General features: G+C 40.0%; 1 pseudogene; it reads left to right on the top strand.

The window, feature by feature from the left end:
- Positions 1 to 969: 969 nt before the first annotated feature.
- On the top strand, positions 970 to 1,440 carry LOC102860830 (annotated as a pseudogene).
- The last annotated feature ends 4,198 nt before the right edge of the window (positions 1,441 to 5,638 follow it).

The raw sequence follows: 5,638 nt of genomic DNA, 5'->3' as shown, positions 1-5,638 counted from the left end.
GTGAGGTTGTGGAGAAACTGGAACCCTTATTCACTGTTGGTGAGAGTATAAAATGGTGCAACCACTGTGCTTTCTCAAAAAGTTACAAATAGAGATACCATTCAACCAGCAATTCCACTACTGGGAATATACCCCAAAGGGACCATAACTGACATCCAAGCAGATGTTTATCGTGGCTTTGTTCACACTAGGAAGGAGTTGGAACCAACCCAAGTTTTCATCAACAAACGAATGAATAGAGAAGCTGTGGTATATTCACACAACGGAATACTATGCTGCATGGAAACACAAGGAACTCATGCAATATTATTCAAAATGGGTGACTCTGGAGGACATTATGCTGAGTGAAATATCTCAGTCACAAAAGTACAAGTACTTCATGGTGCCACTGTTGTAAAACAGGACTAACCTTGGAGTTGGGGAGAGACTGAGAAAGATGGGTTCAATCATGCAATAATGTATACTGCTTTGAAACAGATGAGGGAGAAAACTGTTTAAAGGGGATATGTGATTAGGTATTTTTGTCGTGACAGGAGTCTAGAGTGAAGGCTATATAGTGGAGTAGACCTGGGGGAGGGTTTGTAAAACAATGAAAGAATTTTTCTTTTACTTTTCCAAGAGGGTAGTGTATTGGAGGTGAGGGTTGGGAGGAGAGAAAAGTGCTACAATGAATGAATGGAAATCCAAAGTCTCTGTAAATTTTTGCTGAAATTAATAATGTTGTTGTTATGTGGCGTCGAGTCGTTGGCGACTCATAGCGACCCTATGTACAGCAGCCCTAAACTCTGCTCTATCCTGTGCCAACCTCACTGCCTCTGACACACCCATCCCGATTACCCCAGTCACTGAATCAATCCACCTCATAGAGGGTCTTGTACGGGAGATTACATTCTGCTGTGTTGGTGCTTGTTGCTTATGTCATTTCCGGGCGGCATGGAGCAGTGCGGTGAAAGGCCTGTGTGGATCAAAATGCTCAATTTTTCTTGTGACTACTGCGGCAAGTACTTCACTCATGACTCGCCATCTATGAGAAAGAAACGTTGCAATGGCAGGAAACACAAAGAGAATGTGAAAGACTACTATAAAAAATGGATGTAAGAGCAGGCTCAGAGCCTAATTGACAAAACAATAGCTGCATTTCAACAAGGAAAAGCCTCTTACTCTGTTCTCTGCTCCTCCTCCAGCAGGTGCCATGATTCCACCGCCACTCAGTCTTCCGGGACCTCCACGCCCTGGTATGAGGCCAGCACCCCGTATGGGGGGCCTCCCATGATGCCACTGATGGGTCCTCCTCCTCCTCCTCCTGGGATGATGCTGGTGGGACCTGCTCCTGGAATGAGACCACCCAGAGGAGACTACATGCCAATGATGCCTCGGCCCTCAATGAAGAGGCCCCCTGCCCGTCCCATTATGGTGCCCACGTGGCCAGGAATGAGTTGACCAAACAGATAAGGACAGATTACAGCTTCTTTGTATCAGTTTTCTATTACTTGTACTGCTTCACGGGAGATCCTGGTGCTGTGGCTGTGTGTGTTTTCTAATAGCACAAGGAAGACTTGCACCCCTTTTCTGTCACAGAATAGTTTCAGAGTGGAGTAATGGACAAAGGATTAAAAAGCAATCTTTGTGTTGTGACATGTGAAAATAAAATTGTGAACTCTTGGTTAAAAAAAAAGTCGGAGATTAAACATTCCATGTTCAAAGTCTGAGTGAGTTAATAACAGGCCCTTTCGTAGGATCCAAGACTCTTAGCTCCTCAGGCATCAGGAATTCCAGTTCCTGTTTTGCAATTCAACAACCCTGATTATCTTCTGGACTAGTTTAAACTCTCTGAGCCTGTAAACAGCAGCATGCTAATCTTTTCTTTTGAAACCACTTCCTCAGACATAAGTCTCATTGTCTGCAAAGGTAGTCTCACATGTACACACAAGTCATATGCTTTTGTTTTTTTTTTAAAGAGTTGAAATTTGTAGAACCACAAGCGAAGAGTTTACTTGGGCTGGATGCAGGCCAGAGATTTGACACTCTTTCTGTTTGTATGTTCAGGTCACCCTGCTTTCAGCACAAGAGCAAAAAGCAGCAGAAATACTGATGCATTTGGAAGTACATCTCACATAATTGAAGCAAGACTGAAATCAACAACTAGAATTTAATTACTGTTCTGCCAGGTGGGAGGCAATTAATCCTTCTCTCACTCCCCCTTCCTTTGTTCCAGCTTCAAAGTATCATTTCTTTCTTTCCATCCCTCTTGTACTAATTAGAAACATGCAGTAAGGTAAAAGGTGACCAGTGGGAAGTTTGCGCAGTGTCACCAAAGCTCATTTGATAGCAGAGAGAACTTATCATCAAAGGATACTGACCCTCAACATAAGAGCATCTGCCTCTGGGACAGGAAAGAAAACCTGGGTATAGCACCTGTCTTAAGATCTGTCTCTGGCTCCACAACTCACCTGCTACATGAGGGAGGCAAGTGCCTTGATTTGTCTCTGTATGCTTCTACATCCGAAAGTCAAGGACTTTAAACTTTTCCATTGTTCAATTTGTATGAGGGCACAATGAAAGGGAAAGTACTCGGCATACTAAATGAGTTATTCTAATATATGAGACGGAAACTTAAAACATAGCTTATTTCAAACGAACCCATTACATATTCTTGGAGACCCAGGGAGTAAAAATTTAGAGGATACAGATTCCTTAAACAATGTACTTAAATTCAGAAGTAAATTTTTAGCACATACTTTATCTTTGCAAACTACAATGACAGGCTGACCTTCCCAACCTCTGGATAAGAGTGTCAAGGACAGGAAACCCAGTGTTACCTCTTCAATGTTTTGCTTCAGTGTGACATTGTATATGTTCTGCTGTTTTTCTAGGTGATGTTGTTGTTGATTGCTTTGGAGTCGAGCATAGTGACCCTATGAACAAAAGGCCTGAAGCCCTCTACAACTATTGACTTTTAACTAAGTTTGTAGTTTCTGGAGGCTTGTTGTTTAGGAAGTGGATGCCACTTCTGCTTCCAAACCTGTCATAGTATGTTTTTGTTGTTATGTGTCATTGAGTTGCCTGTGATGTATAGTGACCCTAGGTACAGCAGCTCTGAACCCTTCCCTGACTTGAGCCAGTCTCACTAATTTTGACACACCAACCCCCCATTGTCCCAGTTACTGCCTCAATCCATCTCATTTGGGGTCCTCCTGTCTTGCATAGCTTTGCTCAATATTTATTTTAATCATCAGTAGTAGTTTTTAAAAAACTTGAAAGATGAGGAAAGGTTACTAGAAGAGATTACTCAGCCAAGGACTGCTACAGAAATAAAGCAACTTTGTCAAGGTCATCAGCTAGCTAGTTTCCAAATCAGGACTGGAATACAAACTTCCTGAGTATCAGTAGGAATTTTAGATAAGTAATCAAGCCTCTCTGTAATTTCTTCTTTCTGTTTAAAAAAAGATTATGGCCCAAAGTCTCATTGCATTAACTGAATAAGTTTTCCAGACATAAATGCCTTGTAAAAGCACATAAAATAATAATAATACAGTATAAATGTGCACATCTTTCTTTTTTCCAAGTGTGTTTGATCCATCTGGGATGCATTTCTTACACAAACCAGTCTGCTTATTCTAAAATTGTCACTTGTTTTCTGGAAAAACATAAAAGAGTTTTTCTCTATTTTTTTTTTAAACAGACAAGAGTTTTTCTACTAGTGTTTTCTGGTCGACACATTCCCTAAGTGCCAGAAATAGCAAGATGTATGAAGGTTGTTGTTGGTGTTAGGTGTCATTGAATTGGGTATGATCCTTAGTGACCCTATGAACAACAGTTCTGAGACCTGTTCTATCCTGTGCCATCCTCACAATTCCTAACACATTAGAGCCCATTGCAGCAGTCACTGTGTCAATTCAGCTGGTTGAGGATCTTTTTCTCCACTGACCCTCTTCCTTTCCATACATAATATCCCTCTGTAAGGAATAGCCTCTCTTAGCAAAATGCTTGAAATATGTTACGTGAAGCTTTATCATCTTTGCCTCCTTTAATTATTGGAACTCAGAATATACAAAGTCTGAATGTTGGAAAACTAGAAATTGTGAAAAATTAAATGGAACGCATGAACATCGACTTTGTAGGCATCAGTGAGATGAGATGGACAAGGTTTGACCACTGTGTGTGAAGGAGAAACAGCCATAAACCACCACTAGGACACCTTATATGGAAGTTTGTTTCTATGTAGTTTCTCTGAGTCACAGGTTATTGGGGAGTACATAAGGACAGCAACCACCTCTGGGATTCCTATCTATAAGGTTTTCACTATGATGACTAAGGTATGCCACACATATCCCAGTGACCTCTTAAGTGTGAAACAATAGAAGATGGGAATATGTGGTGATTTGAATTGTTATATTTGCAAGAGATGGGTGGAGTTGAAAAGAAGCAACAAATTAATCTTAGAAAAATTGAAATCAGAATATTCCTTAGGAAAGAGAGGATAGATAATTAGCGTTGCTTTGGAACAAAGGAAGGGGGAAATGGTCCATAAGGAATATATGATTAGGGATTAAATGCATGAAAACAATCTGGAACAAGAGGTGCCTTACAAAGTGGACAGGGGAAGTGAAGAAGGAAGGGGTGGTAAGGAAATGTGCAATAATGAATGAATAAAAAAAAATTAAAAAAGCAAGGATAATGAGACTTCAACTTGCTTACTTTGGAGCTATCATCAAGAAAGAATAATTATTATGGAAAGAGATCACAGTTTATGAAGTAGAAAATCTATTAAAACAGGAAAACTTTCAATGAGAGTAGTAAAATAATTATAAAAGTGGATTCAAACAAACCAGTGATCAGGAATCTGGCAGCACCGGGCAGCATTTTGCTCTATTGCAGTTGTGAATTGAAGGAGACTTGATATCATTTTGCCTCTGTAATTTGAGTGCAGATTAAAGTGAGAGAGCAAACTGGTGAAATTTTGTCACAATACTTTGGGCATGTTGTCAGGAAGCTAATCCTTGGAAAAAAAGATATTATGCTGGGGAAAATAGAGGATAAGCAAAAGAGAAGAAACCCTCACAAAGAGTGATTTACACAATGGCCAAAAAATGGGTTTGAGCATGGCACAGATCATGAGGAAGACACAGGATAGAAGCAGGGTTCCCATCTCTTGTTTAGAGGGTTACTACAAATTGATGCCACCTAACTACTATTCATGTTAAGGTGACTAATGGTAGAGACACAACTGAATTCTCCTTTTGTTTGGCCAGCATTTTGAAAAATTTAGAAATATTGTATACATTCTAGAAATCTAGATTTTCATAGAATACCTAATGATGTGGCCACAGTGAGTCTTCCTGTTGGACTGGAAACAGTTTTCTGGTTCTGAGATGTGACTGTTCCCTCAAGGTGAAGCATGGTTTCCTGATTGATCTTAGTCTGATAATGAAGCTAACGTTCTCGTGTATGTTATATAATTGACTTCTTAATGAGTCACTCTTAAAACAGTAATTCTAAGTTTCCATTAAATTCTGACTCAGTGATGTGATGACTTGTTTTTCACAATAAAATTACTCATTTATGAAAATTTCTGGTAGTCTGATGCCACAATTCTCCTCATAGAGCCCCGCCTCTCGGATATTCTGCTCTGCATACA

This window comes from Elephantulus edwardii, unplaced genomic scaffold (genome assembly GCF_000299155.1).
Source record: "Elephantulus edwardii isolate Elephantulus edwardi_28Jun2011 unplaced genomic scaffold, EleEdw1.0 scaffold00149, whole genome shotgun sequence".
Taxonomy (NCBI): Eukaryota; Metazoa; Chordata; class Mammalia; order Macroscelidea; family Macroscelididae; genus Elephantulus; species Elephantulus edwardii.
This window is presented reverse-complemented; position numbering and strand designations above follow the sequence as displayed.